Below are 15900 nucleotides of genomic sequence, written 5' to 3'. Positions count from 1 at the left end.
ACCCACCGACAGCCTTGCTTTGTATCTCTCCACACAGAGTCGGACCAGAACCCGCTGGGGGAGCGAGGGAGCGTGGGGCTGATCTGTCTCATGGAAGTCACATCTGTGGTCCCCAGAATCAGGCCGTTACAGTGGGTCACCTCACAGGTCACTGAAGAGTTTGACTGCCCACCTGTGTGTGTGTGTGTGCTCGCGCACACTAAGCTTGTAGAGTGCCTAGGTACATAGTGGCACATGTGACTCTCTGTAAAATGAAAGCAGCGACTTGCAGAAACACATGGACAGTAGGATTCTGGGAGCATAAAGGCCTGCACGTCTTTCCTGACTTCAGACCCTGGGGTCTCTGGAGGTGGACTGGATGCATTTTGCTCTGTGAGATGCACCTGAGCCTTCGTGGAGCAGGGACGACGGTATGGTTTGGATGGGTGTCCCCCAGAGGCCCATGAGTTAAAGAACCGGTCCCCCGCTCATGGCACTGCTAGGAGAAACCCTAAGGCGTTTGGCCCAGTGGAAGGGCTTGGTTACTGGGGACATGGCCTTGAAGGGGATATTGGAAACCTGGTTCTTGGTCTTTTTGCTTCTGGCCCCCCAGGAGGTGAATAGGTGTGCGCCACACACACTCCCTGGTGGGATGTGCAACAGGGCCAACTGACCATGGGCTGGAACTGAGTCAAAGAAACCTTCCTTTAAAAAAAAATGTTTATCCCAGGCATTTTGTTACAGTCTTAAGTCAGGAAACGGCTAGAGACCCCTGTGCCTGCACCCACCCAGTGTTCAGAGAGGCTCCAGCTCATCTTCATGCTTGACGATCCTGCCTCAAAATTCTTCATGATATTTTGTGTAAGGGGTCTCTTATTTTTATTTCATGCCAGGCCCTGCAATTATGTATACAGTTCTTCTCATGAAAGAAACTCATATCCAATTGTTGGCAAGAACTGTCCCTGGGAAATAATGTTGGGGGGAGTGAAACAGCCAGAATTTCTCGTATATTCTGCACAGTGCCACCATGTTCACAAGCACTTTTGCTTTTGTACCTTACATACGAATATCCAGAACACGAGCAAAGCTCCGGGTAAAGTTAGCTGCCCAGTGAAGAAAAGCGTACCCCATGTGGGCAGAGCTGGATGAATTCTGTCTCTACCAAATAGTCACTGGGGTTGGTTGACTGTGTGTGTGGCGCTAGGGATTGAACCCAGGGCCTTGTGCGTGGGAGGCAAGCACTCTACCAGCTGAGCTATATCCTCAGCCCAGGTTAGTTGACTTTCCATTGCTGTAACAAAATGCCTGGGATAATCATTAAAAAAAAAAAAAAGGAAGGTTTCTTTGACTCAGTTCCAGCCCATGGTCACTTGGCCCTGTTGCTCTGAGCCTACGGGGCAAGGCAGCACATCCCACCAGGGAGTATGTGTGGCGCACACCTATTCACCTCCTGGCAGCCCGGAAGTAAAAAGACCAAGAACCAGGTTTCCAATATCCCCTTCAAGGCCATGTCCCCAGTAACCAAGCCCTTCCACTGGGCCAAACGCCTTAGGGTTTCTCCTAGCAGTGCCATGAGCGGGGGACCGGTTCTTTAACTCATGGGCCTCTGGGGGACACCCATCCAAACCATACCGTCGTCCCTGCTCCACGAAGGCTCAGGTGCATCTCACAGAGCAAAATGCATTCAGTCCACCTCCAGAGACCCCAGGGTCTTAACAGGCCCAGCAAAACTCAGAAACCTCGACTAAAACCCTTATCCAAGATGTGAGGCAAATTCTCAGCTGTGAGCCGCTGTGAAAAATCAACAAGGAAATTACATGCTTCCAAGATCCACAGCTCAGAGGAAGCCCGGCCTGGAGGCCCCTAGCAAGGCAGCACATGTTCCACGGGAACATGTGGCAGAAGCCACTCGGCTCCTGGTGGCCAGCCACCAAAGAGAGCAAGGGGCTGTGGGTCCCCACGTCCTCTCCAGGGCACATCCCCAATGTAGACTTCCTCCCACAAGACCCCGCCCCTTAAAGGTCCCACTACATCCTGGTAGCACCCGAGGCTGGTAACCAAGCCTTGGACGGGTGGGTCTCTGGGAAACACCCAGACTCTAGCACTGAGACTGTTTCCTCCTGGACAAAACACGGGAACCTACCTCCTGGGGCTGGTACAGGAGTGAATGAGTCAATTCTGTAAAGGATGCAGAAGATGCTGGGAATTGCCAGGTGCTGGTTACAGAGTCACGAGGACCCAGGGAGCAGAGCGCAGGTGTGAGAGCACAGGCGGACCCATGTTTAAATCCTAACTCAGCCACTTCCCATGTAAAGGGGGCCCCCTCACCCAATCCTCCTGCACCTCAGTTCTGTCATCTGTAAAATGGGAACAGCATAGATTCAGAGTGTCTTAGCTGGAGGTACTCCAAGCCCTGAGTCTGGTAACCCAGAGAAGGTCAGCTGCCACCCTAGAAAGCCAATGGCTTGGGAGACAGGTGACAAGAGAACAAAGAGGTTTTCTTTTTTTTTTTTTTAAGTTGTAGATGGACACAGTACCTTTATTCTATTTTTATTTATTTATTTTAAATGTGGTACTGAGGATTGAAGCCAGTGCCTCACCGTGCTCGGCAAGTGCTCTACCACTGCTCTACCACTGAGCCACAGCTACAGCCCCCAAAGGGTTTTATTTATTAATAACAAGCCGGCTCGGACGACGGTGAGTCAAGCACCCTACCCTCAGCAACCATCTTGGGGCCCTTGGGTATGCAAAAGGGCTTTATGGGGGGCGGGAAAGAGGAGCAGGGGACAAAGGAGAGGTACCACCCCAGTGACCCAGAACTGGATGCTGTCCCAGCCACTCCCCTCTTGGTGCCTTTAGCTTCCAGGAGAGGAGACCTGGCAAGGCTGGGTCAAATCACCCCTGCACCAGGCGGAGCACTTCTCAAATGATCAACGTGCAGACATGCAGAGCTGAGCAGAAATCTGACCCACATTCAGGCAGCAAAGGAGACAGGCACAACAGGAAGGCTTTTCCTCCCGTTCTACCACCATGGGACACCTGCAGGCTCAGTGAAGTCAGAGTTCTCGGCAGCAGTGGCCTGAGGTCCCTGAAGGGTAACCTAGGCAACCATCAGCATCATAACCGGGTCAGAGGAGTCCCCTAAAGCCAGGCTAATGGGAGCTAATAATACATTGCCCAGCTGCGCGACCTCCAAAACTTGCGGTTTTTAAATTCAACCAAAAGCGAGTGAAGCAAAAGGGTTTATTTTCCCTCAGTAACAATCTCAGGGGTTCTTCAAAAGGGCATCTTCCTCAGTGCCTGGGACCAGCAGAGGCCACGTGTGCCATGTAGGTGGGGGACACTGAGCTGGACGGCAGCCCTGTCCTGGGTTCTTGATTTTGCCTTGCAGAGCTGGCTCTGACCTGCCCAGAGCATCTGGTCGACCAGACCGTGTCCTCAGGATGGAACCTGGTGCTTGGGCGGCTCCCGCTGGCACCTGTGGGAAGATTGGGCTGTAAGAACTGCTGACCAGGCTGATTCTGGATGCCTCAGAGTCCCATAGGCAAACAGGGGCCCTATAAAGAATCCTGAAAGTGGCTGGTGGTTGCCTGGTGATCACTCAGTGGGTGGAGTGCTTGCCTTGCATGCACAAAGCCCTGTGTTCAATCCCCAACACCACCAAAAAACAAAAATAAAAATTCCAGAACACCCTGCCCAAGGACAACCCCGTCCAGGACAGTGGCTCGCTGCAGTCCACTCTCCCACCCAGGCCCCCTCCCCACGCTCTCCCTGCAGGTCTCAGCCCTGCCCTCCCCTCCACAGAAGGGTTTTCTGACCACCCCTGTTCTTCTTGCCCTCATTTCCTTCCTTTGCAGAACTGACAGGTCATGAGAGAGGGACAGGGGATGGGTCCCGCTCTAGCCCATCTGTCACAGTCGGGTCCCCAGTTTAGCCCTGACCACTGCCTGGGCACTTGCTGTCCCCAAACTGGCTGAGCTTTCTGCAGCCTCCAGGTCCCCGCCCCCATCCAGCTGAGTGTCCTTCAGTGTTGGCTCAGGTACCACCTCCTCCGGCAGCGGGGGTCCCTCCAGGGCGTCCCTCTTTCCTCTTCAGCTCGGGTATCTCAACGTCGGGGCCAGGCTTCCTGACCCGAAGCCTGGCCCCGCCCCTCAGGCTCCGCCGCAGGAGCTGCGTGTGCTTGGGAGGCGGTTGTGAGGGAGTCAATGAAGACACCTGTATTTGTTTAATAAAATTGGGACCCTGTTGGGCGGCTGGTTGTTTTTTCAAGACAGGTTTTTTGTTGTTGTTGTTTTTTAATGTCTCACATCCTGTGCGTTTCCCCCCATCATTAAATGCTCTCCATGATTTCCGATGATGGCACACTTTTTTGTCGCAGTACCATAGTTTTTTAGGCCACCACCTGCTGTTGGATAATCCAAGTGGGCAAGGCGTCCTCGGCTTTGGGCTCAGCTGGAAGGGGGATGTGCTGTGGGGAGCCATGGTCGTGGCTGCAAGCCCGGAGCACATCCAGTGCACATTTTAAGTCTTCGACCCCACATCTTGGGGTGGGGTTCATTTCCCTGCACCAAGATCCTGGAGAGGGGAAGACGGAGGTGGGAGGGATCAGCCAGCCCCATGCAACCCCTCTGGGTTCTTGGGATTTTGAGCTCAGAGCCTGGGAGTCTGGAGGGGGAGAAGCAAGAGGCCCCCTGCTTTCAGACTCCAGGTCAGTGAGCGAAGCCGGCCTCTGCCTCTGCCCCATGCCTCTGTCTCTGCTCTGCTCCCCCTGCCCTGCCTCTGGCTCGGCCTCCTCGGGCCCAGAGAGCTTTTGTACCACAGCACTGAGCCCCGTGTCCAGGCCTGGAGGAGCAGAAAGCAGGTGCCTGAGCGGGAAAGCCAAGGCACCAGCCCAGACCTCCCAGAGAGGCCGAGCCGCTGCTGCCGCCTGTCCCTCCACCACCAGGCCTGCTCACGGCCACTGCGTGGTGAAGGGGGTCAATGCTCCGCTGTCGCCATCTTGAACGCCTTAACAATTTGGGGGCAAAGGCTTGTGTTTTCATCTTGCTCCGGGCCCTGCACACTGTGGGGCCCATCCTGCCACCATCCAGTCCCCCCTCAGCCAAGCACCTGAGGCCCCTTTACTTCTTCACCAGTGACACGGAAACACCCACAGGGTCTTCTCAGAGGACCCTGGTGAGGGTTGCCGGAGCTCACGGTGCGGGCATGCCGAGAACAGCAGCTGTGCTTAGTAAGTGTAGTTACAGTCACTCCCACTAGGACCTGGCGGTGTCCCGGACCCTGCTCTTCCATTTTCTTGGCTAATAGCTGAGAACGACTGACTCACAGAAGCAGACTGGAGTCCAAAGGTCTGAGTGAAGCATCTGGGGTGTCAAGCTGAGAGAAGCTGACTGCCACCTCGAGGACCTGGACCCCGTCCTCTGCCACGACAGCCTCGGTCACCAGGGCTGCTCTGTCCACGCTGCTCCCCAGGCTGCCCTACCCATACCTGATCCCACCTGCCCTCCCGCTGAAGGAGCCCCCAGCAGCACCTGCCCAATCAGCTTGCGTGCTGTTTCCTGCCCTCTGCCTGCAGACAGGCCCGTCTTCCCACCGCGAGCTCCAGTGTTCACAGAACCACCCTTTCAGCTCTCCAGAGGGGTTTGCATTTTGTAAAGTATCATCTTTTTTAAAATAGATTTATATTTTAGTTCGAGTTGGACACAATACCTTTATTTTATTTACTTATTTTCATGTGGTGCTGAGGAGCGAACCCAGGGCCTCGCATGTGCTAGGCGAGCGCTCTACCGCTGGGCCACAACCCCAACCCTTAGAGTACCATCTTGGGGGGCCGGGGGGCAGCTTTGAGGTAGAGCACGTGCTTAGCATGTGGAGGCCCCGGGCTCCATACCTAGCACCAAAAACAATCAAGTTGAAGGAGCACTTTTCTTCTTTCCCTTCCTCAGCAATTCAGCCAAGAAGGCGTTGGGACGGGAAGCCCTGCAGGAGGACTCACCTGGGAGGTACCCGAGCCACGGCCGGAGGTGGTGACAGCCAGGCTTGGGCAGGTGTCGAGGACAGACAGTAGAGGTGCCTTCGTATCCTCTGCTCCCGACCCCACCGGAACACCCTCCAGGGCAGGGATGCTGGCCACTGCTGTATCCTCAGGAGACTGGATGCAGCCTTCGTATGAAATGCCACCGAATATCAAGTGTGACCATGTCTGGTGGCCTTTGACAACATGGGTTCTGTTTGTTACTAGGGAGTGAACCAAGGGCGCTTCCTCTCAGCTGGATCCCAGCCCTTTCTACTTCTATGCCAAGGCGGGTCTCGCTGAGCTGTCCAGGCTGGACCCTTGTGATCTTCCTGCCTCGGCCTCCTGAGGAGCTGGGATTGTAGGCAGGGCCACCGCACCTGGTTGACCACATGTTGAAGGAACAAGTGAACCGCTCACCCTGTCCTTGAGGGTCTCACGGACAGTGACTTCAGGACATCTGCCCCGGGCGAGCCACCAACCACCAGCCACCAGCCACCAGGGGAAGAGAAACCTCGGCAAGAAGGAAGCGCAGGCGGGGGCAGGTCAGGAGGGGAGGGAGCTGGGTCAGGGAGGACTCCTGGCCCAGAGGGGATGTCCCGAGGCCAGTGGAGCCTGACAGGGAGAGCAGGAGTGGGCCTAGCCATGGCAGGAGTGGGGGAGAAGGGGGCGGGGTCTGCAGGAGGCCTGGCTGTCCAGCACCTGCCACGGCCACCTGCAGCCCAGGCCCCACAGCACAAGGGTTTACGCCGGGCCCCACCCTGTTGGAATCTGGCAGGAAGAAGAGAAGTCCCCTGTTCTGTAGGTCTCCATGTGGCGGAAATCACACACCTCAGCCAGGAGGGCAGCAAGGGGCACTGAGCATCTGTGGACAGCGACTGCAATGCCCCCAAATCGCCACCAGGTGGCACCTTGTGCTCCCTGGAGACCAGACAGGAGGCCCAGAGGTCAAGGCAGGCAGATGGCCACAGAGGGCCTGGGGAGAGGAGGGGCAAGTGTCCCCTGAAGGTAGGGACTCCAACTCAGCCTCTCTGCCCCAGGGGCATCCTCCCCCTCTACATCCAGCCCTCCTGCGGGGGTGGGACTGCACAGTTGTGCATGTGCTGGGGCTGCAGTTTGTGGCCCCCAACCCAGAGGAAGACAAATCTTCATGCCTCGTAGCTGAAGGCACGAGCTTCCTGCAGCCTGAGCCTCCAAACCCTGTCCAGCCAAGTCATGCTGTGTAAACAGGCCTCCCTCCCTGCCTCCACCTTCTCCCCTGTGAAATGGGAGCCTACTACTGATCTCATGGGGTTGATATATCTAAATTGGACAACACCGGTAAGGATTATGATTAGATGATAGTGCGTTAGATAATAATAATGGCATTGATGACAATGGGCCGGCTCTGTCCACACACCTGCCCCCTTTCCTATGGGAGTAGCCAGGCGGGCTGAATCTCCTCCAAAAAAGGCCAGGCCTCCCTTAACATCCACCTACGCTGTTGGCCCTGGGTGCCGCTCAGTGCTGGGCAAGACTCCTGCCCAAAGTGGGCAGAGGAGGGGACGCCTGTGACACTGCAGCTGTGAGCTGCGAACTGCTTTTATTTCCAGTTTCTCGGCCCCACAGCGTTTGTGAGGGGAAGCAGTGGCCGCTGGTGGGTTAGCGCCCACCGCCCACTCAGACACCAGCAGAGGAACTGCTGAGGCCGATGGCGCCTCCCCCTGCCCCCACCTGGCTCCTGCTGTGGTCTGAGCAGCCCCAGGGCTTCTGAGAAAGGCCCCTGTCATGGAGGAAGGATGGGGCAGTAGTGAGCAGGAGGAGAGTGAAGGCCACAGCAGGACACTGTGGTTTCAACCTCGGCAGGAGTGCCTTCCTGACACTCTGCTACCCAGAGGGTGGCCAGGATGGCTGGGCCGGGGGACCCCGCCTGATGCATTGGGTTTGAGGGCTCTGCGGAATGTTGGGGGGATGCCCAGAGGCAGTTGGAAGGACAGAGATGGTCAGGATATAGAAGTGGGTGGCCACGGGGAGAGGAAGCACAGGCCAGGCCTGGTAGGCTCTGATGCCCTCCCCTACCTGTGTGTCCTGAGGCCTGGGATCTCCCAAGGCCCCAGGCAGCGAAAGGCTTGGCAGTGGACGTCTATGGGGAGGGTCCCCAGAAGCCCAGTTTTCTGGCCATGGTCAGTCCTGGAATGGGGCAGGCAGGTGACCAGCCTCATGACCCTGAGTCCAAGTGAGGGCTGGGGCCTGGTTGGGGAGTAGTTTCCGGTGGTCCACCCCGTCTCATGACCTCGCTGCAGTCAGTCCACCGAGCCCCACCTCTCCCCTTGGGGTCTCACCCTGATGATGCACCGGGCAGGAAGCTGAGGGGCTGGGGCTCCCTGGGTTCCAGGCCAGGGAGGAGGCCTCTGAGCCCACCTGGAGTCCCGAGCCCTCTGGCTTCTCAGCCGCTGAGGTGTGAACAGGAGTTTGTTGGGGTCAGTGCCTTGCCTCTGTGCCCAGCCAGATGACTTCCCCTTCCTGGCTCCCCTTACCTCTTCTCCAGCAGAGACCACGGCTCCTGGCCCCTCCTGCCACGCACGCTGCAGGGGCAGAGCTTCAGGGGTGGGCCTTCAGCAGCGGCCCTGTCCCTGTCTTGCCGCTGGCCTCCTCGGGCCTCCCCCAGTGCTGAGAGGAAGGAGCCTGCAACAGCTCTCCTGCCCTGCCCCCACCGCTGTAGGCTCACAGGCCCAGAACAAAAACACACCACAAATAGAAATCAAAGTCTGAGAAAGAACCAAGGAGCCATGACCCAGCCGTGGGAAAGGCTGTGTGGCCCTGGCGGAGTCCCTTGACTTCTCTGAGTCTGTGTGCTCATCATCAAATCGGGCAGTTGCCTCACCAGGAAGGGTTGTGAGAAGCTGAGGTAAGACCTAAAACCCCGGGGCACAGGTGTGACGTTTGGTTCCTCAGTAAAGCCCCTCATGGCAGGGTCTCTCGGATTCTCCCCTCGCCCACTGCACCCCCGCAGCCAGGCTGGGGCTGCCCCACAGCTTTCCTGCAAGGCGGGGGGCTGCCGCCCGGAGGCTTCTGCAGCATGGCCCTGGGCTCCACTTCCTGTTTTTCAGCCCCAACGAATTTCGCCCTGTCGCTCTTTCATCAGGGGAGCTGGGGGCGGGAGGCCAGGCAGAGGCCTGCCTGGGGAGGAGGCCTAGGGTCAGAAGTCACACTGGGATGCAGGGAGGCCGGAGGCCGGGGGCAGGCGGGTGGAGCTGGGAGCCGCCCTGAGGGCAGTTCACTTCCCACCCTCAGACTGGACAGAGGCTCTCCCTAGGCTTCAGAAAGTCCAGGACGCCCTGATCCCGGCTGGTCCCCATCTGTCTGGTGACGTAAGGGGCAGCAGGGCCACTGCAAGGAGCAAGGGTGGCCTCCCTGCCTCCCTGAGGCTGCAGGGCTGAGCATGGGCTCCCGGGTCACTGGGTCTAAGATCCAGCCCCAAGGACAGGAAGGAGCTGTTCCCACACTGGCCGGGAGCGGGGCTTTTGTCCTCTTCCTTGGCTACAGTCCCCAGCCCTCCCTCTGGACAAAACATGATCTTGTCCATGCTCAGCCCCTTGCTGGACGGCTCACTCCTTCACTTGGCACGTTGCACTCTGGGATGCCTCTGGGCCCAGACATGGCTCTGCTGACCACGGAGCCAGCCCCATCCGTGCAGAGCGCCGTGGCTGGGGGCCGCTGAGTCCACAGGCAATCGTGGCTGAGTGGACGGAGCGCTCCAGCCAGGCCCTGACTCTACCGACTAGTTCTCCAGGCACAGAACGAGAAGGCAAAGGAAGGGTGGGGAGGGCGCGCCAGAGGGAACGGCAAGTGCAAAGGCCCAGAGCAGACCCCAGGACTGGGATGTACTGGACTGCAAGTCCCCACTCGGCAGGAAGGAGGGCGGCAGGCGGGGGGCGGGAGTGCTGGGTGGCACCCTGGGAGGCCGGCTGACAGGCCCCACAATAACTGAATGTCCCCTCATCCTCAAGCCTCAGCCTCGACCCACACCCCCGTCAGCCTGCCTCGGCCTAAGATCAGAAACCAGCCCGTTAGCTCAAGCAGGAAAGGGGATGTCATAGCAGACGTCCTTACTCCCCAAGACTGCCCCCTTTCTGATGCCAGCTGCAAGCCCCGGTGGCTTTCCCTGTGCCTGACAGAACAGCTATAAATCAGGGTTCCCACAATCCCCTCCTCAGCGTCCAATAATTTGCTGGAACAGCTCACAGGACTCAGGGAAACACGTTTTCTGATTTCTTATAAAGAACATCCCAAAGGCTGGGCGTGGTGGCGCACACCTGTTATCCCAGCTACTCTGGAGGCTGAGGCAGGAGGATTTCAGGTTTGAGGCCAGCTTCAGCAACTTGGTGATACCCTACCTCAAAACAAAAAATTAAAAGAACTGAGGATGTAGCTCCATGGTACAGAGCCCCTCGGTTCAATCCCCAGCACCAAAAAATAAAGAATATCAGAGGATTCTGAAGAACATCAGGTAAGAAGACAAAGAGCCAGGTACGAGGACAGGGCTTGGAGCTTCCCGGTCCTCTCCGTGCCACCTCCCGGGAACTTCTGTGCATCCAGCCATGCTAAAGCTCTCTGAACTCTGTCCCTTGGGATTCTGTGTGGGCATGACTGATGGCATCATTGACCCTCTCTCTTCCCAGGAGGTCGGGGTGGGGCTGAAAGTTGCGACCCTCTGATCACATGGTTGGTTCCCCTGGCAACAAGCCTCATCCCGGGGATGTCCCGCAGGCAATCAACTCGGTAGCACATAAAAAGACAAGTATCACTTTGGGGATCCTCAGGATTGTAGGAATCATCTGCCAGGAAAAGGGACAAGGACCAGGGACTATTTTTCAATATCATAGGTACAAGCTGCCCTCAGTGGACACAGAGACGCACCTAGGCTTGGGAGGATGGGGCAGGACAGCCCCTGGATACTTTCCCAGCACCCTGTATCTGTCCCCACTTGCCCACTTGCATGACATCTGCCAAGCTGGCGTGCCCTGGATCCCTCACCCAAGGAGAACTGTCTCCTGTCCCCAAGCCCACTCTTCTCGAGAGACTTGACTGGCCTCTCTGGAATCAGGGCCTCCCTCTGGGCCAATCTGCTCTGGCAACTGGTCAAGTCTGACTGCTGCACATCTGTCCCCGTGGCTTTGTGAGGAAAGGGGACCAGAAAGGGGACCAGGCCAACAGCTTAGGGCCTCCAAGCCACAGCGTTCACTCTAGTCCACTCTGTTCTGGTTCCCCCGACACAGGCTTGTCGGCTCCTTGGATTGTCCCATTTCCCCTCATTCCAGTCACCCTTGCTTAGCCCGGTCCTGCCGCACCACCAAGCCAACCCAGTGTCCCCCTGTCAAGCAGAGGTTGCATCCACGCTGTGTTCCCTGGATGTCGCCCCCTGCTGTCTGTCTGTCCCCAGTATTTCTGCTGGATCCTTCTAAGGCAGCTCCCCTGGACCCCCTCGGCTGGTGGACCGAGGGATCAGTTTGACCTCTCCTGCCATACTTGATGGACAGTGCAAAGACGACGAAGTGTCACCCACCGTGGTCTGGAACGTGAGGGACGGGCTGTCACAGAGGTTTGCTTTGCTGGGTACCTTCCTTGACCCCTTGTTTGGCAAGCGTGACCACCCAGGTTCTGCCCACTGGGAAGATGCCCCCCTGTGGAGGGTCTTTGGGACATGTCCTTGAGAGCTTCTTAGAAAGATAACTGTCTTAGTCACCTGCTTCTCCATGCTGGGACATTGGCCTCAGATGCTCCAAGAGGATGACATGTCCCAAGCCCCAAGGTGCCAGGCTCTGTTCCTGGGTTTTCTGCCCTCATAAAACCTACTTGGTTATCTGAAAATTTTACCTTGGGTCATGACAATTGCCGATAACCAATGCCTTGAAATTCTATCTAGTTGAATATCCAAGTTAGGACTGGGCTGTGGCCAGGGCTGGGGGTTCCCGGCAGCAGGCATGGTGGTTGGTGTCTTCGTTCAGAACAAGGGTGAGAGGAGGAGCTCACATCTAGCTTAGGTGGGAGGAAGGTTTTCTCTTCCATTTCTCTTGGAACACTGCCTGCCTGCCCTCATGCCAGCTGACGATGGGAGGCACCGCCATGCTTGTCTGGCAGGGACCAGAGGTTAAGCTTGTTCAGCCCCACGGTCTCCCCAGGTGGCTCCATTCCAAATGCCAGGCACCCAATACACCAGCTGCTACCTACAGGGTGTGGCAGAGGCCACAGCCTCCACTACTCGGTAAGCACACATTATCTGACCTTTGGTAGTCGCTGCATATAGGAAAAGAGAACTTCCCTTAACCAAGTTCAATATTTGCCTTTCTTTTTCCTAATCTTGAGCGGAATTGAACGGGAGCTCCTCCTCCAGCACCTTTGGAACTCTGCTAGAAGTAACTCACACCCTGACAGCCTGGCCATCTTGCTCCCAAGTTTCTCAGGGATTCAGCCCTGAAGTCCCAGGGGACCACTGAAAATAGCTGACGGGATCTGTCACCGTGTAAGGAGGACAGCCAGCCCCCACCCAGGAAGAGAGTCCGTCCGCAGTGGCTCGCTGAGCTTCTCACGAGCTGTTTCATGCTCTCTTTGAGACCTGTCACTGTAACAGCCACTTCTGATACCAATATGTCTAATAACCAGGATTTCTTCAAATAATAGAAATCAAGGCCAGAGAATTGATGCTGGGTGGAATATTGTTCCCCACCCCATTTCCCCCCCACCACAAAAACTAATGCTCCTACAGAACCCCAAAAAGTGATCTTAGCTGGAAATAGGAACTTCGTAGATGTGATTAGTTGAGAGATAAGGTCATATTGGAACACTGTCTTTATAAAAAGAGGGACACTTGGACAAGGACAGACACAGGGAGGAGGTGGAGGCGGAGACTGGAGAGGGGCATCTATATGCCAAGGAGCGCCAGCAGCCACCAGCAGCCTCCAGAAGCTGGAGAGAGGCTGGGGTGGATTCTCTTTTGCTGTCTCCACAAGGGACCAGCCTGCTCACACCTGGATTCTGGGCTTTGGCCTGCAGGCCGAACCTCTTGTTTGAAGTCATGGAGTTCGTGGACAATTGCTACAGCCACCCTAGGTAACCAACCCAGAGTTGAAGAATGACGGGCATCAGGGTCACAGAATCTCAGGGTGAGAATGCAGAGGGACCTTAAAGACCCAGGACAAGGAGCTGGAAAGTACCTGGAATCTTCTCTCTCCTCCCCACCCCCTCTTTCTCTGCTCACCTGCTTCATGATTCTCTGTCTCTTTTCCTGCCTCCCATCCTCTCTGATGGGCGTGAGAGGCCCCATGGCTCGCAGCTTCCATATTGCAGAACCCAAGTTCTAGGTCCTGAAGCGCAAAGCCTCCCTTGAGTCTAATTCCCATGCCCAGGGAAGTCACTGAGAGGCTCTCCTCAGGTCAGCTGACCGCCCCTGGCCATATCAATTTGAGCAAGGTCAAGGGCGTGCGAGGCAAGAGACTCTGGAGACTGCTGGTGTGGCTATGTGGAAGCCGGGCAGGGTTCCTGGAGAAAGGAACTGGGAGGAAGTGCCCCAGCACGGGGCTCTTGCCATCTGCATGTGCCCGAGTGGGACCTCTGGTTGGCGGAGGTCCTGCCATAACAGGGGTCCACTCCATGCTTTGGGCATGACCCTTGCTGCTTTGCCACTGTGGCTTATTTTAAAACTGATATTTTGTTTTTCCTCTCTCTTCTCTCTCTCCCCGCCCCCAACCATGGGGGAAGGAGGTTAATCTTCCCATCCTAGGCCGAGTTATCTGTCCTTCAGCTCATGTGCCGCAGGCATGAAAGAATCCAGGCTCAGGGCTGGCACTGGAAGATCTAAGGAACAGCTATCTCTCAAGGATACGAGTGAATTATGACCCCTGACCGGGCACAGCTGGAATGTAGCCTTAGAATCATCTCTTTAGCATCCCTCTGTAGTTAGAATCGCAGCCTCTGGGACGGGAGGCCCCTGTGTAGCAAAGCTATAAAACTGATTTTTCCCCTTTTTCCCAAAACTTTGTTCTCCTTCATGGGTCAGCCTTGGGGATGAGAACCAAGCTCTCGATATCATTCCATCCACCGACAGACTTCCCTGAGCCATCTGCACTCCCAAAAGAGGGTTTCTCCCGGGGTCAAGCCTTTCTTTTTTTTTAATATTTATTTTTTAGTTTGCGGCGGACACAACATCCTTGTTTGTATGTGGTGCTGAGGATCGAACCCGGGCCACACACATGCCAGGCGAGCGCGCTACCGCTTGAGCCACATCCCCAGCCCGGGGTCAATCCTTTCACAAGTTTGCCCATCCCTGATGAGGAGGCAGACATCTGGCCACAACCCAGTGTGACTGCAGCCCAGGCAGATGTGACAAGTCTTGGTGGAGAGCACCAAGAGGATTCCGTGATGGGGCGACAAATAAAGATTCACATTTTGGGGGTCTGGGGCTGGGGCTCAGTGGTAGAGCGCTTGCCTAGCATGTGTGAGGCCCTGGGTTTGATTCTCAGCACCACATAAAAATAAATAAAATAAAGGCATCGTGTCCATCTATAACTAATAAAAATATTTTTTAAAAAAAGGTTCATATTTTTGCTTCTTTTTCTTCCTCTCCTTCTCCCCACCTGCCCCCCACCCCCACATGTTCCCTGCCCCCCACTGTGCTTTTTAAGGGAGTCACTGGTTTGGCCTACGTCCTTTGCTCCACGTCCTTGATGGCAACCCAGCTAAAGAAATTATCTGGAATCCTCCTGTAGAGACTTGTCTCTTCTCCCTCAGTTATTCACATGTTCGACCCACAGTCCTATCTGTGGACTCATGGGTATTATTTTTATACTTGGCGTTAAAATTCAACGTTACTTGATCTCGATGCTCAAGTTGCTCCAGCTTCGGCCGCTGGAGGTGTTTCCAGCCCCTCACGGTGTCCTCTGACGGGCACCCATCTTCCTAGCGTGTTCTTTGCTCTGTTTTGAACACGTCTCTACTCTGGCACCATAAGATGCTCCAGGCTCACGGGGTCCTTTCCTGCCCATCCTAGAATCGCCATTCCTCCAGGTGGTCCTGGTCCCTTTTATTGAGGAGAATTCACTAGAGATCAAGATCCAGATGCTAGGCCTGTTCTCCCAGCTACCGTTGTGCTGCTGTTTCTAGACCTTTCTACTTGACCAGGCCAAGAAATACAGGCATGCATTGCCTAACAATAGGACATGTTCTGAGAACTTCCGTGGGTGACTTTGTCAACAAGTGGACATCCATGTATGAGTGTGCGCTGGATAGCACAGCGTGACCGCTCCATGTGGGCTTTTGTTTTGCAGAGCTAGGGATGGATCCTAGGTCCTCACACATGCTAGGCAAGTGCTCCACCACTGAGCTACACCCTAGCCCTTTAATTTTTTTGAGATGTGTCTCACTGTGTTGCCAGGCTGGTCTCAATTACTGGGCTCAAGTGATCCTCCTGCCTCAGCTTCCTGACACTACAAGCCTGGGTCTCATGACTTTTTGTTTGGTGGGAGGTACTCGGGATTGAATCCAGGGGCACTTAACCTCTGAGCTAAATCCCCAGTCCTTTTTATTTTCTATTTTGATGCAGAATCTTGCTAAGTTGCTTAGGCTGGGCTCCAACACCCTTCTGTCACAGCCTCCTGAGTGGCTGGGATCACAGGCTTGGCCATTGCACGTGGCTGTACTATACTTTCATATGACTGGATGGCAGAAGGTTTGTCTGCCTCAGCATCACCACAAACATACCCGGGGACATGTCACACTAAGACATTGCAAGGTCAGTGGGCGATAGGACTTTTCAGCTCCATCATAATCTTAGGAGACCACTGATGTATGTGGTCCATCGTTAACCAAAATGCCATCACGTGGTGCGTGGCTGTGTCTGTGTTTATACCGTGGACTTTTAAACATGTAAATCA

General features: G+C 55.6%; 1 long non-coding RNA gene across 1 annotated transcript; it reads right to left on the bottom strand.

The window, feature by feature from the left end:
* Positions 1-3208: 3208 nt before the first annotated feature.
* LOC124079209 (uncharacterized) lies at positions 3209-8502 on the bottom strand. Its single transcript, XR_006847208.1, has 2 exons — positions 5975-8502; positions 3209-4554 (listed from the first exon to the last, which is right to left on the bottom strand). It is a non-coding gene; the product is annotated as an uncharacterized LOC124079209 (long non-coding RNA).
* Between the last annotated feature and the right edge of the window lie 7398 nt (positions 8503-15900).

Source organism: Marmota monax, unplaced genomic scaffold (assembly GCF_021218885.2).
Source record: "Marmota monax isolate L192 unplaced genomic scaffold, Marmota_monax_Labrador192_F-V1.1 WCK01_AAM20220418_F8-fsc00080, whole genome shotgun sequence".
Taxonomy (NCBI): Eukaryota; Metazoa; Chordata; class Mammalia; order Rodentia; family Sciuridae; genus Marmota; species Marmota monax.
This window is presented reverse-complemented; position numbering and strand designations above follow the sequence as displayed.